Source organism: Monodelphis domestica, chromosome 1, assembly GCF_027887165.1.
Source record: "Monodelphis domestica isolate mMonDom1 chromosome 1, mMonDom1.pri, whole genome shotgun sequence".
Taxonomy (NCBI): domain Eukaryota; kingdom Metazoa; phylum Chordata; class Mammalia; order Didelphimorphia; family Didelphidae; genus Monodelphis; species Monodelphis domestica.
The window spans coordinates 165,771,924-165,792,391 of NC_077227.1; the positions used below are offsets into that span (position 1 = coordinate 165,771,924).

At 37.9% G+C, this 20,468-nt stretch overlaps 1 protein-coding gene across 1 annotated transcript in view; it reads right to left on the bottom strand.

Annotated features, from left to right (window-relative positions):
- The window catches only part of CHRNA7 (cholinergic receptor nicotinic alpha 7 subunit), a 218,368-nt gene that overhangs the window by 159,849 nt on the left and 38,051 nt on the right, over window positions 1–20,468 (bottom strand). The gene's annotated exons all lie outside the window — the stretch shown is intronic.

Below are 20,468 nucleotides of genomic sequence, written 5' to 3' on the forward strand. Positions count from 1 at the left end.
GTGCCATACCCATTGAACTACCAAAATACTTCTTCACTGATTTAGAAAAAACCATAACAAAGTTCATTTGGAAGAACAAAAGATCAAGGATATCCAGGGAAATAATGAAAAAAAAACACATATGATGGGGGCCTTGCAGTCCCTGACCTAAAACTATATTACAAAGCAGCAGTCATCAAAACAATTTGGTACTGGCTAAGAAACAGAAAGGAAGATCAGTGGAATAGACTGGGGGAAAACGACCTCAGCAAGACAGTATACGATAAACCCAAAGATCCCAGCTTTTGGGACAAAAATCCACTATTCGATAAAAACTGCTGGGAAAATTGGAAGACAGTGTGGGAGAGACTAGGAATAGATCAACACCTCACACCCTACACCAAGATAAATTCAAAATGGGTGAGTGACTTAAACATAAAGAAGGAAACCATAAGTAAATTGGGTAAACACAGAATAGTATACATGTCAGACCTTTGGGAGGGGAAAGGCTTTAAAACCAAGCAAGAGATAGAAAGAATCACAAAATGTAAAATAAATAATTTTGACTACATCAAACTAAAAAGCTTTTGTACAAACAAAACCAATATAACTAAAATCAGAAGGGAAACAACAAATTGGGAAAAAATCTTCATAGAAACCTCTGACAAAGGTTTAATTACTCATATTTATAATGAGCTAAATCAATTGTACAAAAAATCAAGCCATTCTCCAATTGATAAATGGGCAAGGGAAATGGATAGGCAGTTCTCAGATAAAAAATCAAAACTATTAACAAGCACATGAAGAAGTGTTCTACATCTCTTATAATCAGAGAGATGCAAATCAAAACAACTCTGAGGTATCACCTCACACCTAGCAGATTGGCTAACATGCTAGCAAAGGAAAGTAATGAATGCTGGAGGGGATGTGGCAAAATAGGGACATTAATTCATTGCTGGTGGAGCTGTGAACTGATCCAACCATTCTGGAGGGCAATTTGGAACTATGCCCAAAGGGCGACAAAAGAATATCTACCCTTTGACCCAGCCATAGCACTGCTGGGTCTGTACCCCAAAGAGATAATGGACACAAAGACTTGTACAAAAATATTCATAGCTGCGCTCTTTGTGGTGGCCCAAAACTGGAAAACGAGGGGATGCCCATCAATTGGGGAATGGCTGAACAAACTGTGGTATATGTTGGTGATGGAATACTATTGTGCTCAAAGGAATAATAAAGTGGAGAAGTTCCATGGAGACTGGAACAACCTCCAGGAAGTGATGCAGAGCGAGAGGAGCAGAACCAGGAGAACATTGTACACAGAGACTAATACACTGTGGTATAATCGAACGTAATGGACTTCTCCATTAGGGGCGGTGTAATGTCCCTGAACAACTTTCAGGGATCCAGGAGAAAAAAAACACCATTCATAAGCAAAGGATAAACTATGGGAGTGGAAACACCGAGAAAAAGCAACTGCCTGAATACAGAGGTTGAGGGGACATGACAGAGGATAGACTTTAAATGAACACTCTAATGCAAATACTATCAACAAAGCAATGGGTTCAAATCAAGAAAACATCTAATGCCCAGTGGACTTACGCGTCGGCTATGGGGGGTGGGGGGGAGGAAAAGAAAATGATCTATGTCTTTAACGAATAATGCTTGGAAATGATCAAATAAAATATATTTAAAAAAAAAAAAAAAGACTCAGGTCTAGGCCATATTGGCTTTGAGGCCCTTCATACTTATTCCTTTCTTACTCTCTCTCTCTTTCTTTGATTACTCATTGTATTGTTAATTAAAATCTCTATAAAACCGAATTGACTTGGGTATTTGAATAATTGGGAATATTTCCCTGGCAACCACCTTATATTTGATTTAAAAACCAAGACACTGTAGTGAAACATATTTCTGCGGTCAAACTTACTCACCCTCTCTTATATCTATCACAATTTATATCTTCCACTATTTTAACCACTACAGTTTAAGACCTCAACCATTTTAAATCTCACAGTGACTTACTAGGGAGTGTCTGAGGCCAAATTTGAGCCTACATCTTCCTGACTCCAGGCCTAACACTCTATTCACTGTACTACCTAGCTACACCTAAAATCTTACTTTCTTTATTAGTAATAACTCTAAGACAGATGGCAAGGGATAGGCAAACAGGGGTTAAGTGGCTTGCCTTGGGTCACACACCTAGAAAGTGTTTAAGACCAGATGTGAACCCAGGTCTTCCCAACTCTAGGTCTGGCACTCTATCCACTAAGCCACTTAGCTTCCCCTGGACATATCGTTTTCAAAGTTGCTTCAATTATTCAGTGGTTATTGATTTTATTGGTGTTGGTATCATCTCCACTGGTGCTGATCTCAACTCCTTTGGAATTTAGCAAAAGTCATTAGTGAAGGCAGTAGAAATTGGGAGTCAGGACACATAGGTTCAAAGCCTGACTCAAAATGACCAACTTTGTGGCAGTAGATAAGGTACTTCCTTTCTCCAAGACTCAGTTTCATCTGTGAAAGGGAGGACAATTTTAATTACCTTCTCCACAGAGCTTTATAAACCCTAAAGCACTCTCAAAATAAGAGTTGTTGTCAGGAGACAGTCTTTGAGAGTTGCTGTGACCAAAAATGTTATCACCTTGAAGCTAACTTGGTAATAAGCTTTAGCTAGACTGATCCTTAGACAACAGTCACTAAGTTCATCACTAGATCTAGCAAGAATTTTTGAGACAAGACCTAGAATTACCTCCCTCCACATCATAGTGAGACAATAGCATTAGACCTTATATCTAAGAGCTCCCAGCAATTACAAGCTCAAAATTGACTCACCCTTCTTCTTTGTCCCTTAAATCCAATTGATTTTACCAGGTTCTTTCAATTTTTCCCATAAGAATGTCCCTCACATCTGTTGCTTTCTTGCCATGCCCACTGCCAATTCCCTAGTATAGTCTAGGGGTATATAGCATGTTCCAGGAGGGCTAACACTTCTGACCTTGGTCAGACATCAAAGAAGCCAAAGTCATCCACTGTATGCCAGTCATTGATTTAAATCCAGTTCATGAGTGAGTGAAGACCCAGTGATGCCATTGGTCCTCTTCAAAATGAAGTATGAACACCAGTATAGACCAAAATCTCCTAATGCTTAGACTATTGAAGTCTGATGGATCTTCCCAAGCATTGTCTCTCCCACAATCCTGTGTACCTTCAGAGAATGTGGTTCAGTGGCAAAAATCGCTGACTGAAGTCAGACACACTAGGTTCAAATCTGTCTTTTATGCTTATTTGTGTGACCTTAAGCTCATCAGGTCTCCTTTTCCATATTTATAAAGTTAGAGGGTTAGACTAAGTAGTAATTTAAGTCTTGCAGCTCTAAAGTCTATGATCCATTAGCAGATGAATCATCCTAAATCCCAATTTCACTTTCACTTATCTGAACATGAACTTCCAAACTTTTCCAGTATCTACAATATAAAGAATAAGCTCCTGGAATTCAAAACCTTGCTTAAGGGGACCCAAGCTTACCTTTCCAAACATTGCCCCTGCCCCAGCATCTCTTCAGAAACCATCCTTGAAACCAGACTGTTGCTTTTACTCTCCCTAAACACAAAAATTTCATTGTTCTCTCTAGGTCTTTTTTCATCTCATTTTTATCACCTGAAACATTTTTACTGAGACAGCATGATGGAAAAAATAGGGGAGGGAAAGAACACAATTTTTGTAATCCTGGAAAAATGCTCAAATTAATCAATTAAATAAAATTTAAAAATAAAAAAGAAATGATGAGTAGATTAATGCTTTTAAAACTTGGAAAGAGAGAGGCAGCGTCAAGTTGGCGGCTTAGGATCAGCAATAGTTCAGACCTCTGAAAACCCTTCCTTACTGATCACAAACTAAATGCTCCTAGGGGACTGAAAATCAAACCTAACAACAAGACAGAGCCAGGGAACCCTCCTGCTGGACTCATTTCAAAAGGTACATCCCAGCCACCCAAAAGCCAGAATCCAAGAACCCTCGGGCTCAGGGGGAAGGCAGAGGGAAGGTCCTAGGATCCCTCCCCTCCCCACCTAGAGTGCTAAGCCTCCAGCGGCAGGGGGAAACTCTTGGTGGGCAAAGGCACTGGTCTGGAGGGTGTACCTTGTGGGCAGGGCTGTGCCAGGCTCAGAGCGTCAAACACAGGTGGCAGGGAAGCAGCTAGAGAGGGAGCAAAGAGCTGGCAGCCTGGACAGGACAGCTAACAGCCTCCATATTGCTCCAGCCTTCCAGGAGGTTTTGGCCTCAGAGAATATCCAGCCCAACCCAGCTGAACTTAATCCCATCCAAAGTTTTCAGAGCTCAGGGAAGCCAGGACCCCACCCCCCACCCACCCAGAGTGCTGGTCTAGAGGGTGTACCTTGTGGGCAGGGCTGTGTCAGGCTCAGAGCATCAAACACAGGCAGCAGGGAAGCAGCTGGAGAGGGAGAGAAGAGATGGCAGCCTGGACAGGACAGCTAACAGCCTCCATATTGCTCCAGCCTTCCAGGAGGTTTTAGCCTCAGGGCACATCCAGCCCAACCCAGCTGAACTTAATCCCATCAAAAGTGTTCAGAGCTCATGGAAGCCCAAGTCCCAACACCCCTCCCTCACTGACTGCTGGACTTTAATCCAATCAAAAGCCTCCAGAGGACAGGGAAGCTCAAACTCCAACACTCCTCCACCAAAGACTGCCCTAAGAGATCTGACAAAGCTCCTAGAGGGGACACTGACAGAAATCCCCAAAACCAAAAAAAAGAGAGGAACAAAAACACAGACAAATATGGGGATCAGAGAAGGGACAAACAATACACAGGAGGAGGCAAGTAATAAAACAGAAATCCCAGCAAATTGGATACAGGCTTTGTAAGAACTCAAAATGCAATTCAAAATACAATTAAGAGAGGCTAAAGACAATTGGGAAAAGAATTTAAAACTAAGATAAGTCATCTGGAAACAGAAAATAGAGTCTTGAAAGCCAAAATCAACCAGCTTGAAAATGAGGCAAAGGAGATGAAAGATGAGGCAAAGGAGATGAGAGATGAGGTAAAGAGAATGAAAGATGACCTCCAAAGAAAATCAGACCAGAGGAGAAGGATGACCAAAAAGCCAGGGATGAAATCCAGTCTTTAAGAACCAGAATACAAATAGAATTAAGTGGCCTCACAAGCAGCAGGACACTATAAAGCAAAACCAAAAGAATGAAAAAATTGAGAAAATATGAAGCATCTCATTCACAAAACAGAGGATTTAGAAAATTGCTCAAGGAGAGACAATTTAAGAATCATTGGTCTACCAGAAGACCATGACAAAAGAAAAGCGTGGACACAATACTACAGGAAATTACTCAAAGAAAACTGCCCCGATATTCTAGAACAAGAGGGAAAAGTGGAGATTGAAGAATCCACATATCAGCTCTGTATGTAATCCCCAACTGACAACACCCAGGAATGTTATAGCCAATTCAAAACTATCAGACTAAAGAAAAGATATTACAAGCTGCCAAGAAGTCATTGCAGATACCACGGAACCACAGTGAGGATAACACAGGATCTGGCTGCATCCACACTGAAGAACCAAAAGGCATGGAATATGATATTCCCAAAAGCAAGGGAACTAGGTCTACAACCAAGAATAAACTACCCAGCAAAACTGACTATATTCTTGCAGGGGAAAGTATGGTCATTCAACAAAATAGAAGAATTCAAGAATTTGTAAAGAAAGACAGACCTGAACAGAAAATTTGATGCCCAAGCACAGAACTAAAGAGAATCATCAAAAGGTAATTTTTTTAAAAAGGGGGGGGGGGGAGAGAGAAAATTAAACAAACCAAAAACCCACTTTTTTTAGAGACTCAAGAAGTTAAAATGATATGTATCCCTAAAAGAAAAGAGGTCATTGGTAACTCTTAAAAATTGTTATTTTCAACTGGGCAGCTAGAAGAATTACATTTAGAGGGAACAGTGGCAAACTGTATAGGATGAAATGACAAGACATCAATAGGCATATAGATATATGTATGCATAAATACATATATGTGTGTATATATATATATACACAACTGGACTAAAAAAAGAGGTTAATATTAAAAGAAATGGGAAAAGAAACAAACGGGGGTAAATTTATGTCACAAAGAAGCTCGTGGCAGGAGGGGGAGAACATCAATACACTGGAAGGGTAAAAAGGATAGAGATGGGAAAATACTCAACTCTTATGTGCATTGAAATTGACCCAAAGAGGGAAGAACAATCCAATCCATTGGGGCAGAGAATAAATTGCGCCTATAGGGAAGTAGAAAGGTAACAAACAGACTGGTGGGGAGGGAAGCAGTACAAGGGAGGGAGAGAGTAGGGGGGTAGTTTTAGAAAGACTGCAAGGCAAATAAAGGGGGAATAAGAAGGAGAGGGGTAGAAAGGGAAGTAAAATAAGGGGTGGGAACTAGGGGGATTGACTAAAAACAAACATTTGTGTAGAAGGAAATAGTAAAAGAAGAAAAGGCAGGACCAGGAGTAGAAATCAAAATGCTGGGAAATGCACAGCTAGTAATCATAACTCTGAATATGAATGGAATGAACTCACCCATAAAATGAAAGCAAATAATAGAGTGCATTAGAATCCAAAACCCTACCATATGCTGTCTACAAAAAGCACACATGAGGAAGGTAGATACACATAGGGTGAAAGTAAGAGGATCGAGCCAAATCTATTGGCATCAACTGATAAAATAAGGCAGGAATCTCAATCATGATATCTGACAAAGCCAAAGTAAAAATAAATCTAGTTAAAAGAGATAGGTAAGGTAATTACATCCTGATAAAAGGCAGTATAGACAATGAGGAAATATCAGTACTCAACATGTATGCACCAAATGGCACAGCATCCAAATTTCTAAAGGAGAAACTAGGGGAGCTCACGGATGAAATAGATAGAAAAACTACACCAGTGGGAGACCTGAACCTTCCTCTATCTGAACTAAATAAATAGATAAATCAAACCAAAAAATAAATAAGAAAGAGGTAAGAGAAGTAAATGAAATCTTGGAAAAATTAGAGTTAGTAGATATGTGGAGAAAAATAAACAGGGACAAAAATGAATACATCTCTTTTCAGCAGCACATGGTACATTCACAAAAATTGACCATGTATTAGGCATAAAAACATTGCAAACAAGTGCAAAAGAGCAGAAATAATAAATGCAACCTTCTCAGATGACAATGTAATAAAAATAATGATTAGTAAGGGCACATGGAGAGGTAAATCAGAAATTAATTGGAAATTAAACAATATGACCAATAAACAATGACCAAAACTGGTCAAAGAACAAATCATAGAAACAATTAATAACTTCATTAAAGAAAATGACAATGATGAGACATCCTTTCAAAACCTATGGGATGCTGCCAAAGCAGTACTCAGGGGAAATTTATATCCTTGAGTTCATATATTAACAAATTAGGGGTTGATGACAGAGGTCAATGAATTGGCATGCAAATTAAAAAACTAGAAAGTGAACAAATTAAAAATCCTCAGATGAAAACTAAATTAGAGATCTTAAAATTCAAAGGAGAAATTAATAAAAATTAAAAGTCAAAGAACTATTGATTTAATAAATAAGACTAGGAGCTGGTACTCTGAAAAAACAAATAAAATAGACAAAGTACTGGTAAGTCTAATTAAAAAAAGGAAAGAAGAAAAACCAAATTGACAGTATCCAAGATGAAAAGGGAGCTCTCATCTCTAATAAAGAGGAAATTAAGGCAATCATTAAAAACAACTATGCCCAATTATATGGCAACAAATATGGCAATCTAGGTGATATGGAGGATACTTACAAAAATATAAATTGCCTAGACTAACAGAGGAAGAAATAGATTACCTAAACAACCCCATATCAGAAAAAGAAATTGAACAAGCCATCAAAGAACTCCTTAAGAAAAAATCCCCAGGACCAAATGGATTCCAAATTAATTCTATCAAACATTCAAAGAACAACTAATCCCAATATTACACAAACTATTTGACAGAATAAGCAAAGAAGGAGTTCTATCAGTTTCCTTTTATGACACAAATATGGTACTGATCCCAAAGCCAGGCAGGTCAAAAACCAGAGAAAGAAAACTATAGACCAATCTCCTTAATAATATAGATGCAAAAATCTTAAATAGGATACTAGCAAAAAGGCTCAGCAAGTCATCATAAGGGTTATTCACTATGATCAGATAGGATTCATACCAGGGAATGCAAGGATGGTTCAACATTAGGAAAACTATCCACATAATTGACCATATTAACAAGCAAACTAACAAAAATCACATGATTATCTCAATAGATGCAGAAAAAGCCTTTGATAAAATACAACACCCATTCATTTTGATTACATCAAATTAAAAAATTTTTGTACAGACAAAACTAATGCATCCAAAATTAGAAGGGAAGCAACAAATTGAGAAACAATCTTCATTACAAAAAACTCTGACAAAGGTCTAACTACTCAAATTTATAAAGAGCTAAACCAATTGCACAAAAAAATCAAGCCATTCTCCAACTGATAAATGGACAAGGGACATCAATAGGCAATTTTCAGTTAAAGAAATCAAAATTATTTTAAAACACATGAAAAAGTGTTATAAATCTCTTATAATCAGAGAAATGCAAATCAAAACAACTCTGAGGTATCACCTCACACCTAGCAGATTGGCTAACATGACAGCAAAGGAAAGTAATGAATGCTGGAGGGGATGTGGCAAAGTTGGGACATTAATGCTCTGCTGGTGGAGTTGTTAATTGATCCAACCATTCTGGAGGGCAATTTGGAACTATGCCCAAAGGGCACTAAGAAACTGGCTGCCCTTTGATCCAGCCATCACACTGCTGGGTTTATGCCCCAAAGAGATAATAAGGGAAAAGACTTATACAAGAATATTCATAGGTGCACTCTTGATGGTGGCAAAAAATTGGAAATGAGGGGATGCCCTTCAATTGGGGAATGGCTGAACAAACTGTGGTATATGTTAGTGATGGAATACTATTACGCTCAAAGGAATAATAAAGTGGAGGAATTCATGGGGACTGGAACAACCTCCAGTAATTGATGCAGAGTGAGAGGAGCAGAACCAGGAAAACATTATACACAGAGACTGATACACTGTGGTACAATAGAATGTAATCGGCTTCTCCATTAGTGGCAATGCAGTGATCCTGAACAACTAAGAGAAATCTACGAGAAAACCCACTATCCACATTCAGAGGAAACACTATGGGAGTAAAAACACGAAGAAAAACAACTGCTTAAATACATGGATCGTAGGGATATGGTTGGGGATGTAGAATAAATGAACATCCTAGTGCAAACATCAACAACATGGAAATAGGTTCTGATCAAGGACACAAGTAATACCCAATGAAATTGCGTGTGACTGTGGAAGATGGGTGAAAGGGAGGGAGGGAAATAATGTGATTATTGTAACCAAGGAATAATGTTCTAAATGGAGTAAATAAACTAATTCAAATGGGAAATTTTTTTAAATTGAAAATTGAAAAGAACTACATGAGATAATGAAAAATGAAATGAGTAGGGCCAAGAGAACATTATAGAGTTACAGATTAAATATTTGAAGAATAACTTGTGAAGGTTCTACTCCAAATAATGAACTGAGAAGTGACAACCTAAAAGACATAATCTATATATTTTCCCAGGTGATTCCTTCTGTGATGTGGGGAGAGGAGTGATGTATGAATAAAATAAATATCTTAAAAATTGGAAGGAACTTGTTTTTATAAAAAATATTGAATCTGGCATCAGAAAACCTAGGTTCAAATGATGACTCCTGCCATTTACTATCTATGTGACCTTGGTCAAAAGCTTACTGTTTTCTCACTAATCCTTCAGTACCAACCATAGCAATGCATCAGACTGTGCTCTCACCCAGATATTGGACAATCTTAAAAATCAGCCTGGTTTTCTTGCTCTGCACTTCCAAGGCAGCAAGACTAGGAGGAAGTCCCTCATCAAACTACATGCTCACCACGCAAGAATGACAACCAGAATGCACAATGAACCCCTGGCTGGCAACTCCTGACTTAGTAGAGGGGTGGATCTAGACCAGATGGTGAACCTTTTAGAGACCAAGTACCCACCCTCACATACGTGTGAGCCCTCTGCCTTACCTCAGACAAAGGAGAAAGGAAACACACCCAATGGACTGATGGGCAGAGGGGCATGTCATGTGAGAAATGTCCTCTGGTGTGTGTGGAGTGGGGTAAGGAAGCAGTCCCGCAGCACACATGCCATAGCACACATGTTTGCCAACACAGACTGAATAGTCCCTGGTCAACTGAAGCACAGTGGGTTAAAGATCTGGGCTCAGGGATCTTAAGTACAAAGAATAAAACAATTCCTATTCAACATAAGGTTATATTCCAATAAGGAAGACAGAGATAGAGATGGAGATAATATACACATATGTTAAGTTAATAAATACAAATATATTCAAAGTAGTTAAAATACAAGGGTAATTTGGGAGGGAAAGCACTACTAGTCAGGTGAATTAAGAAAAGTTACAGTAGGGGGCAGCTAAATGACTCAGGGGATTGAGATCCAGACCTAGAGATGGAGGTCCTGGGTTCAAATTTGGCCCAGACAAGACCTATCTGTGTGACGCTAGGCAAGTCGCTTCCATTGCCTAGCCCTTGTGGTTCTTCTGCCTTAGAATCAATTCTAAGACAGAAGATAAAGATTATAAAAGAAGGAAAGAAAGAAAGAAAGAAAGAAAGAAAGAAAGAAAGAAAGAGAAGAAAGAAAGAAAGAAGAAAGAAAGAAAGAAAGAAAGAAAGAAAGAAAGAAAGAAAGAAAGAAAGAAAGAAAGAAAGAAAGAAAGAAAGAAAGAAAGAAAGAAAGAAAGAAAGAAAGAAAGAAAAGAAAGAAAGAAAGAAAGAAAGAAAGAAAGAAAGAAAGAAAGAAAAGAAAGAAAGAAAGAAGAAAGAAGAAAGAAAGAAGGAAAGAAGGAAGGAAGAAGGAAGGAAGGAAGGAAGGAAGGAAGGAAGGAAGGAAGGAAGAAGGAAGGAAGGAAGGAAGAAGGAAGGAAGGAAGGAAGGAAGGAAGGAAGGAAGGAAGGAAGGAAGGAGGAGGAAGAAAGAAAGAAGAAAGAAAGAAGAAGAAAGAAGAAAGAAAGAAAGAAAGAAAGAAAGAAAGAAAGAAAGAAAGAAAGAAAGAAAGAAAGAAAGAAAGAAAGAAAGAAAGAAAGAAAGAAAGAAAAGAAAGAAAGAAAGAAAAAAGTTCCATGCAGAAGAAGGTACCTAAGCTTCATCTTAAAGAAAGAAAGAAACCCTTATAGATAGTAAACTCAAATTAACTCAATGACCAGTCTTGGCTCCAGAAGACTCCTTTTTTACAAACAAATGTGTTGGGTTTTTTGTTTGTTACATTAAAATACCCAGGTAACTCCCTCCTCCTCCCCAGAAGAGAAAGCATTATATAAAGTGTTATAAAGCATTCTAAAAAGAACTGACAAGCTTATTTCTTCCTTATTTCTACTCATCGGTTCTTTTTCTGGAGGTGGACATACACAGGTTATTCTTCAAACAATATTTCTGTTGCTGTACATAATATTCTCTTGGTTCTGCTTGTTTGATTCTTCTTAATTTCAAAATTAACCTGCTCATCATTTCTTTCAGCAGAGTAGTATTCCAACACAATTATGTGCCATAACACATTTAGCCAATCCCCAATTGATGGGCATCCCTTCCATTTTTAGCTCTTTGCCAACACAAAGAGCTGCTCTAAATATTTTAGAACATGTAGTTTCTTTTCCCTTTTCCCTGATCACTTCAGGAAATAAACCTAATAATTCTATTGATAGGTCAAAAGGTATACACAGTTTTATAACTTTGGGGGCATAATTCCAGATTGTCCTCCAAAATAGTTGGATTAGTTCACAGTCCCACCAGCAGTGCAGTAGTTGCCCCATTTGCCCACATCTCTAGCATTTATCATTTTACCCTTTTATCATTTTAGCCAGTCTGATAGGTGTGAGATGATATCTGAAAATTGCTTTGGTTTGCATTTCTCTAATCAATAATGATTTAGAGCATATTTTCAAATAGTTGAATATAGGTTTGATTTCTTCACCCAGAAGCTCTGTTCATATCTTTTGTCTATTTATCAGATGGAAAATTGCTCATATTCTTATAAATTTGACAAAGTTCTCCATATATATTTGGATATAAAGCCTCTATCTGAGAAATTGCAATTTTTTTTCCAACTTACAGCTTTCCTTCTAATCTTGGCTACATTTGTTTTATTTGTTCAAATTTTTTTAAATATTCAAAATTATCTATTTTACTTACTCCTAATGCTACCTCTTATTTATATAATTGTGATTGTTTATATAATTTATATATTTGTATGTTTTTTGAATTTATGAAAATTCTTTTCCTATCCATTGCTTATGCTATCTCCATTTATGAATATATAATTTATCCATTTTGATCTTATCTTGAAATGGTGTCTATATCTAGTTTCTGTCAGATTGCTTTCCAGTTTTCCTAATTATTGTTACCAAATAATGAATTCTTATCCCAAAATCTTGGATCTTTACTTTTGTCAAATACAAGGTTACTATAATACTTCAGATGACTCATGATGAAATTATGCCTCCCCTCCCCTTAGTTGTTATTGTTTTCAGTTCTGTCCAATTCTTTATGACCCCATTTGAGGTTTTCTTGGCAAAGATACTAGAGTAGTTTGCCATTTCCTTCTCTAGCTTATTTTACAGGTGAAGAAACTGAGGCGGACAGGGTTAAGTGATTTGCCCAGTCTCACAAAGCTAATAGCTATCTCGGGCCAGATTTGAACTCAGTCTTCCTGACTCCAAACTTGGCATTCTGTTCACTGCACCACCCAGTTTTCCCACCCTCTTAGTAGGAAAGTGGAAGACTAAAGGTATACAAAAAAAAAAGCATATGATGTCAGACATGCTAAATGTGATGGCCTGTTTTTTTAAACCCTATTTCTTTGTTAAAATAAATTAAGGAGGGATGAAAGGGCAAGGGTAGCAATATAAAATAAAGACATCACTAAGACATTTTTATGTTGCTTTTAAAAAACGTTTCCTCTATTGCTTTGTCGTTTTTTAAAACTGCTGTCTTCCATTTTAGAATAATTATGGTGTATTGGTTCCAAGACAGAAGAGCAAAAAGGACTAAGCAATCGAAGTGAAGTGACTTGCCCAAGGTAATACAGTTAGGACATGTCTGAGGCCAGATTTGAGCCACCTATCTACCCTCCCTAGGGCTTTGTCATTATAACCTATTGCTGTACATTATTTGTATGTCAATTTCTTAATGGAATTGGGGAAGGGGGGCCAAAATACAGTCTAATTTTTGCATATGATCTGACTTCTAAAACTTTTCCAAATCCTAGTTCAAGACATTACATCTCCCAACCAGCTGCACACAGAGACCAGAGGATGCCAGATGGGACTTTCCCTTTTGACATTTCACACTTAAAATCACTTCACTTCAGACTTACTCATTTAATCCAGGAAGCATCAAGAGCTTTGTTTTTTCCTTGTATGGGCCAGTTTAAACAATTCTTTATTCTGCTCCATCACATTCCCCTAAACACTACATCTTCCCAAAATTGCCTCATTAAAGAGGTAGAACAGCTGGTGGGAAGCAAGTGGGAGGGAGAAAATAAAAGAATTGGAATACAAACTAAGCCATAAATTAACTGTTATACATTACTGTTTCATCATGGTTTTTATTTTTTAATATGAGAGGATCTCCCAGCATTTTAGAAACTAATCATTAGTAAATGGTACGATTCATTCATAATAAATTAATCATTATTTAATAGAACTAGAAGCTAGATAGATATCATAATCACCCCCAGAGTAAAGTCACCATTTTTTGACCAAAAGAGTTACATAATACTATTGGCATTTTAAAGCTGAAAGGCAACCTTGGAGATCATCATGTCCAATTCTTTCATTTTAGATGTTTCAATTCAATCAGCTCAATGAGAATGTGTCAAATGACTGCTACTTGTCAAGTACAGTATGCTAGGGCGTAGGGTATACAAAGATGCTCAAAGGGGCTTACATTCGACTGAAAGCAACTTATATGATACTGTAAAAGTCTTGTCTTCTTGAAGCTGAATTTCCCCAGTTCCTTCAATTGTTCCCTGGATCTAGGGTCCCGTTGCCATCTTGGCTGCCTTCCACTGGATATTCTAAAGTTTATCAACATCATTCCTAGAACACACATTTAGTTTTCCAAGTTAATCTGCTTTATCGAATCACAGAATTTTATGGTTGGAAGAGAACACAACGGCATTCTAGTCCTAAACATATTGTCCAAAAAGAATCCCTTCAACAATAAACCTAACAGTCTTCAAGCTTTTATTAAGAAGCTCCAATGAGAGAAGATCCACTTGTTTCCTGGGCAGCCAATTCCTGGTAGGAGCCTAAAATTGCTCATTGGCTTCTACATATTGCTCCTCCTCATTCTGCCTCTAGGGCCAGCTCAGGGGCACAAAATTAATTAGTGGCAGAACCAGAACTAGAATTATAGAGCTTTGAGGCTTCATGTACAACTGTTTTTTCCACTCTTACATGTGTCTCCAGTCATTTAAAAATAGCAAAGGAAACCTTAAGAGGGCAAATTCTGTAATTGCCTCCTTTACTGAATAATTTGACATTACTTATCAAAAAATTTACACCAACCAGTTGCTAAATGCTTAATGTCTAATAGCATGAAGACAGTTAATGGTCTTGGTTCTGTTTTCATAAACAATGCAAGTCCAAACCTATTTTTCACCACTGATGTTCATTTGTGCTCTCTGAACAGGATCAATAGTTACCCAAGTCTGGAAGATTAAGTCCAGAATTTGTTCCTCCCAAAAAAAGAGCAGTGAGAGATTAGATAAATGATGTGCCACTTACTACCTATGTAACCTTGGAATTGGCACTCAATCTCTCTGGGTCTCAGCCTTTTCATTTGTACAAGTAGGAGGCTGTACTAGATTACCATTAAGGTCCCTTACAACCTTAAATCTATCCGTCATTAGTTGGCTGATTCTGATTCCCTCATTCTAGAGCTAGATCTGAGGTACTTTCCAAATCAGAATTCTCATCACCTCTGGATTGAGACACTATACCACTGAAGTATTACCGTTCTATTCCTAGAACCCACTACTTCAAAGAGATAGGACATGGCATTATTGCTGATTTTTCTTTTTTTATTAAATTTTTATTATTATCTTTTTGTTACATCGCCCAGTTTACCCCCTTCCCTCATATAGAGCCATCCTGTAAAGCCATGGTTCCCGAATGGTGCATTGTATCAAAGACACTAAATATTTAATGTTATTGTTCATTCATTTTAGTAGTATCCCACTCTTCGTTACCCCATTTGGAGTTTTCTTGGGAAAGATCCTGGAGTGTGATTTGCCATTTCCTTCTCTAGCTCATTTTACAGATGAGGAAACTAAGACAGAGTTAAATAACTGACTTGTCCAGAGTCACACAGCTAATAAGTGCCTGAGACCAGATCTGAACTCAGGAAAATGAGTCTTCCTGATTCCAGACCTGGCACTCAAACCCTGCACCATCTTGCTACCATTTTATTTTATATAAGCTTTCAAGGGGGAAAAAAAATCTGTTCCATGGGAACTTACTAGCTCAAGATACTTCACAATTTCAACTCTAGATCATGCTATATTCCTTATAGTGATGGTCCTCAATCATTTGAGATATATTTTGTTTACTATTACTTTCAACTATTCTAGTACCTTTTTTTTATTTTTTTTAACCCTTACCTTCCATCTTGGAGCCAACAGTGGTAAGGGCTAGGCAATAGGGGTCAAGTGACTTGCCCAGGGTCACACAGCTGGGAAGTGTCTGAGGTCAGATTTGAACCTAGGACCTCCCATCTCTAGGCCTGGCTCTCAGTCCACTGAGCCACCCAGCTGCCCCCTCTAGTACCTTTTTTAACGTTCTCAGACAAAGCCGGGTTTTCAGCAATTGCTGTGTTCAAAAAGCAAGTGCTATACGAAAATCAGTGAGGGACAGAAAATGAAGATGGTGGTGTCCAATCTGATTCTTAGATATGAAAAGTTATTTAGTGTCTGACAGATATACACATCTCATTAGTAGTTTAGGTTAGTGTGATAATTTAATAATAAAATAAAAATAATATTTTTCTTTCAATTTATGTGTATTATTTTTTAATAGATACTAAGCTGTTATTCCTAATAAACTTGTTAAACAATTCAGAATTAACTACTTTACAAATGGAACTACTTAGTATTTAATTTGGCCTACTGATACCATGAACAAATAACAGATACTAAGAACACTGTTTGGGAACCTATGCCATGTAGTAAAATATATGTTTCAAGAAAAAGGAGAAGAAAAAGATCTATTGCTGATTTTTAAAATAAAACAAAACCAAATGACAACAAACTAAAGGCTATAGTAAAGGCAATTTTCTAAAATAAATCAAACCTTTTAAAGAAATATAGGTTCTGTTTCATCACTTTCAATAAAATATGCCTTGTCATTTGATTTAATAATATTAATATATATTCTTCATAACTCAAGGATGTATATAGGTTTTATTTTAACAGATACACACTATATATTTTAATGGGTATCTTTTCAGATTAATTTTGCAGTTATACTAAAAAGCTTGAATGACAACTTTAGTAAACAAAGCAAACAAAAATTCTTGGGAAATGAATACTCTCTAATATAACATGGTGGCCATAAACATGTTTAACATAGTAGCAAAACGTGCCACTAATGATTCTATTCACCAAACAAGGATATGGGCCTGGGAAGTCCCAAGCTCACCCTGGAGATTATAGAAAACATACCACTGATAAGGAGATGTAGGAGAAATACCAAGCGCTTTCTGGTTCTCAAAAAGTAAGCAAATTTATATCCCTCCAACTCTACCTTTCTCTGGACAGCATTGCTGGACTGAGGCTAAGGTTATATATGGAATATATGAAGATATATTTTTGCCATCAGAATAGCTCTGAGGGGGTGCAGCTAGGTAGCTCAGAGGACTGAGAGCCAGGCCTAGAGACAGGAGGTCCTAGGTTCAAATCTGACCTCATATACTTCCTAGCTGTGTGACCCTGGGCAAGTCACTTGACCCCCATTGCCTAGCCCTTACCACTCTTCTGCCTTGGAACCAATACACAGTATTGATTCCAAGACAGAAGGTAAGGGTTTTTAAAAGAAAAAAAAAAAAGAATAGCTCAGAGCCCCTACCCATTGAAATTCCTCCTCTATCCTGCTCTGCTTTATTTCACTGAATCTTAATGTGAAGTTAGCCTAATAGAGTCAGCAACTTCCTCACCCCATGCAAACACATCGCCATGTTTACTTACTGAATATGATGTTTAACTCTTCTGAATAGAATAAATAAGAAGTAATAAATCATACACAATAGTATAGCTACCACACAATTCAATGCCCACAACCTTTTTTTTAACTCAACTGTTCATGAACCCCAGGAGTTCTAGGTTCTGGGGGCGTTTTTGTTTGTTTTGAGGGTTTTTTTTAGTATTCTATTCTCCTTCCCCCAGCTATTTCTTCTACAAATAAGCAAAAAAGTCTAGGAAATATAACACAATTCATAACCAATTATAAACTCATAATATTCTGTAAAACCAGTCATTCTATGAAGGATTCTGGATCTTGGTCTCAGCTCAGAATTAACTCAAGAAAACCTCCTGGAAGTTGCCACAAGTGGTGCCTTTTTGTTAAATGCCCACTCTTGAGAAGAGACCTCCAATTGCTTCTTACTGTGGCCACTCCATTAATGTGATACATGGGAAGTAAATTCACAGAAGAGTCTGTTGTCATTCCATTCAAGGATCTCTGACCTTGAGACCTTCAGTTCCAGATTCCAGAGGCTAAAGAGCACAACACATTCCCTCTGCGTCTCTCCTTCACTGTCTTTAAACCTTTTCTAGACAAGGTCAACCTAAGGGGCAAAGTCACATTTTCAGAAGATGTGGCACAGATATTTAATTCCTCATTGATTCAGGAAGAAGTTCCAAAAATATGTTGCTCAAATTTTCCTTTGGTTTTTAACGTCTGAATACTGGAGAAAGAGATTTCTATTCAAAAACACATTTGGACTATGCCTATGAAGGTGTTTCCAACTGTAGTCTTCACCTACCTTGCTGCAGATCAAGCAACCCCAAAGCAAAGATATGAAATGAGACATCCCCTCCTTCCCTACTTCTTGGTAGAGGTGGAGGACTATGAATGTGAAATATGATATATGTCAGGATTTTTCTATGCATTGGCTAGGTTTGGTAAATTAAATTGTTTTTCTTCTTTTGTATTCTCTCTTGTTTGGGAACTCTCTGGGAGGTGGGGAGAATAAGAGATACATTGAGAAATGGAGGTGATATTAAAAAACAAAAGGTATCAATAAAAATGTATTTTGAAAAAGAGATTTTTTTAAATTATATAACAATGTTCCCTTAATTATAAGCTTACCTAGTTCATGATTATTTATGTGAGGGTTGGCAGATCTTAACATTCAAGATCCATAAAACTAGAAAGAGAAATCAGAGAAGCAAGAGCAGAGGATAACCTATGGTTAGTACTGCCCAAATTATTGCTAGTGAGGCCAAACCAGGAATTTTCCTGGCTTCCCAGGGCAGATATGAGGTAACATATGTTACTTCCCTGCCATATAAGCTGAGAAAGGTTTGGCTTAGTGGCTAAAAAGCTGACCTTAAAGCCAGGATAATCCATGTCCAAGTCTTGCTTCTGATAAATACTGGTTTTTTACCCGGGAAAAGTCACTGTTTTAGTGCCCTAACCCAGTAGTTTTCAAAGTGTAATCCAGTCTCTGAATTCCAAGGAGAAAAATATTTTTGTAATAATACTAAGATGTTTTAATTTCTAATAGAATAAAAATCTATACAATATACATAAACAAATGTCTGAGAGGGATCCTAAATAATTTTAAGAGTATACAATGAGGGGTGGCTAAGTGGCTTAGTGAATAGAAAGCCAGACCTGAAGACGGGAAGTTCTCGGTTCAAATCTGACTTTAGACACTTCCTAGTTGGGTGACCCTGGACAAGTCACTTAACCCAAATTGCCCAGCCTTTACCACTCTTCTGCCTTAGAACCAATACGTAAAATCAATTCTAAGACAGAATGTAAGGGTTTTTTTTTAAGAGTGTAAAATGCTCTCGAGGTCCAAGAAGTTTAGGAACTGTTGATTTAGGCTCCTTTTTAAGATTATAATTTGTGGAAAAGGCACTGACCTGCATCAGCACAGGGAGTTTCCTCACTTGGAAATTCTCTACACAAGTAAAATCAAAGGATTAGTCCCTATCCCTCTTCCAGTAAACCAAGCCTGAGTTTGGAGGAATGATGTTTCTCAGTTTTTGCCAGGCAGACTGAAGATCCATCTATCTGCATAGTTTAAGTATAGGAGACAAGGAAAGAGTCCACATTCAGAAAAAGACTGAGCATTTAGAAAGAAAAAAGAAATAAAAAGCACCTGATGCTAATGATCTCTAATAGGTTTAAGTCATATCAAAACATTGTGTCCCCCAGAAGCCCTGTTTTCACCACTAAACAATAAATGCAATCAGGTACTACAAGGCACTGTGCTTAGCATTAGGAATACAAAGATAAATTGGAAACAGTCCTTTCATCAAGAAACTTACACCCTGTTGGGGGGAAGGAAGAATGGTGCACACAAGTAAATAAATGAGAATTTCAGAAAAGAGGAAAGTTTAACAGTTAGGGGGAACAGAAAAGGTGTCTCATCGAAGGTGGAACATGATGTAAGCCTTGACAGAAGGCAAGAATTTGAAGGGGTGGAGATGAGGACAAAGCATATTCCAGGTATGGCAGACAGCCCATCTAAAAAGGCCCTGAGGTAAGAGATGTGATGCCAAATTCACAGAATAACAAGAATACTCTAAATGCTATGTTGAGGAGTGTATACTTCCTCCCAGAGGCTTGAAAGTTCTTGATTAAGGGAATGGCATGAGCAGAACTATACTTTAGGATGTTGATTTTGGTAGCCATGTGGAACGTTAATCAGAGAGGGGAGAGATGAAAGCTGAGAGTCCAATTAGAGGGCTGCTAAAAGGAAGGAAGGAAGGAAGGAAGGAAGGAAGGAAGGAAGGAAGGAAGGAAGGAAGGAAGGAAGGAAGGAAGGAAGGAAGGAAGGAAGGAAGGAAGGAAGGAAGGAAGGAAGGAAGGAAGGAAGGAAGGAAGGAAGGAAGGAAGGAAGGAAGGAAGGAAGGGAAAAAGGAGAAAGGGTGGAAAAAAGGAAAAAGGGAGGGAGGGAGGGAGGGCTGAGGGGTGAGGGGAATGGGAGGGGAGGGGAGGGGAGGGGAGGGGAGGGGAGGGGAGGGAAGGGAAGGGAAGGGAAGGGAAGGGAAGGGAAGGGAAGGGAAGGGAAGGGAAGGGAAGGGAAGGA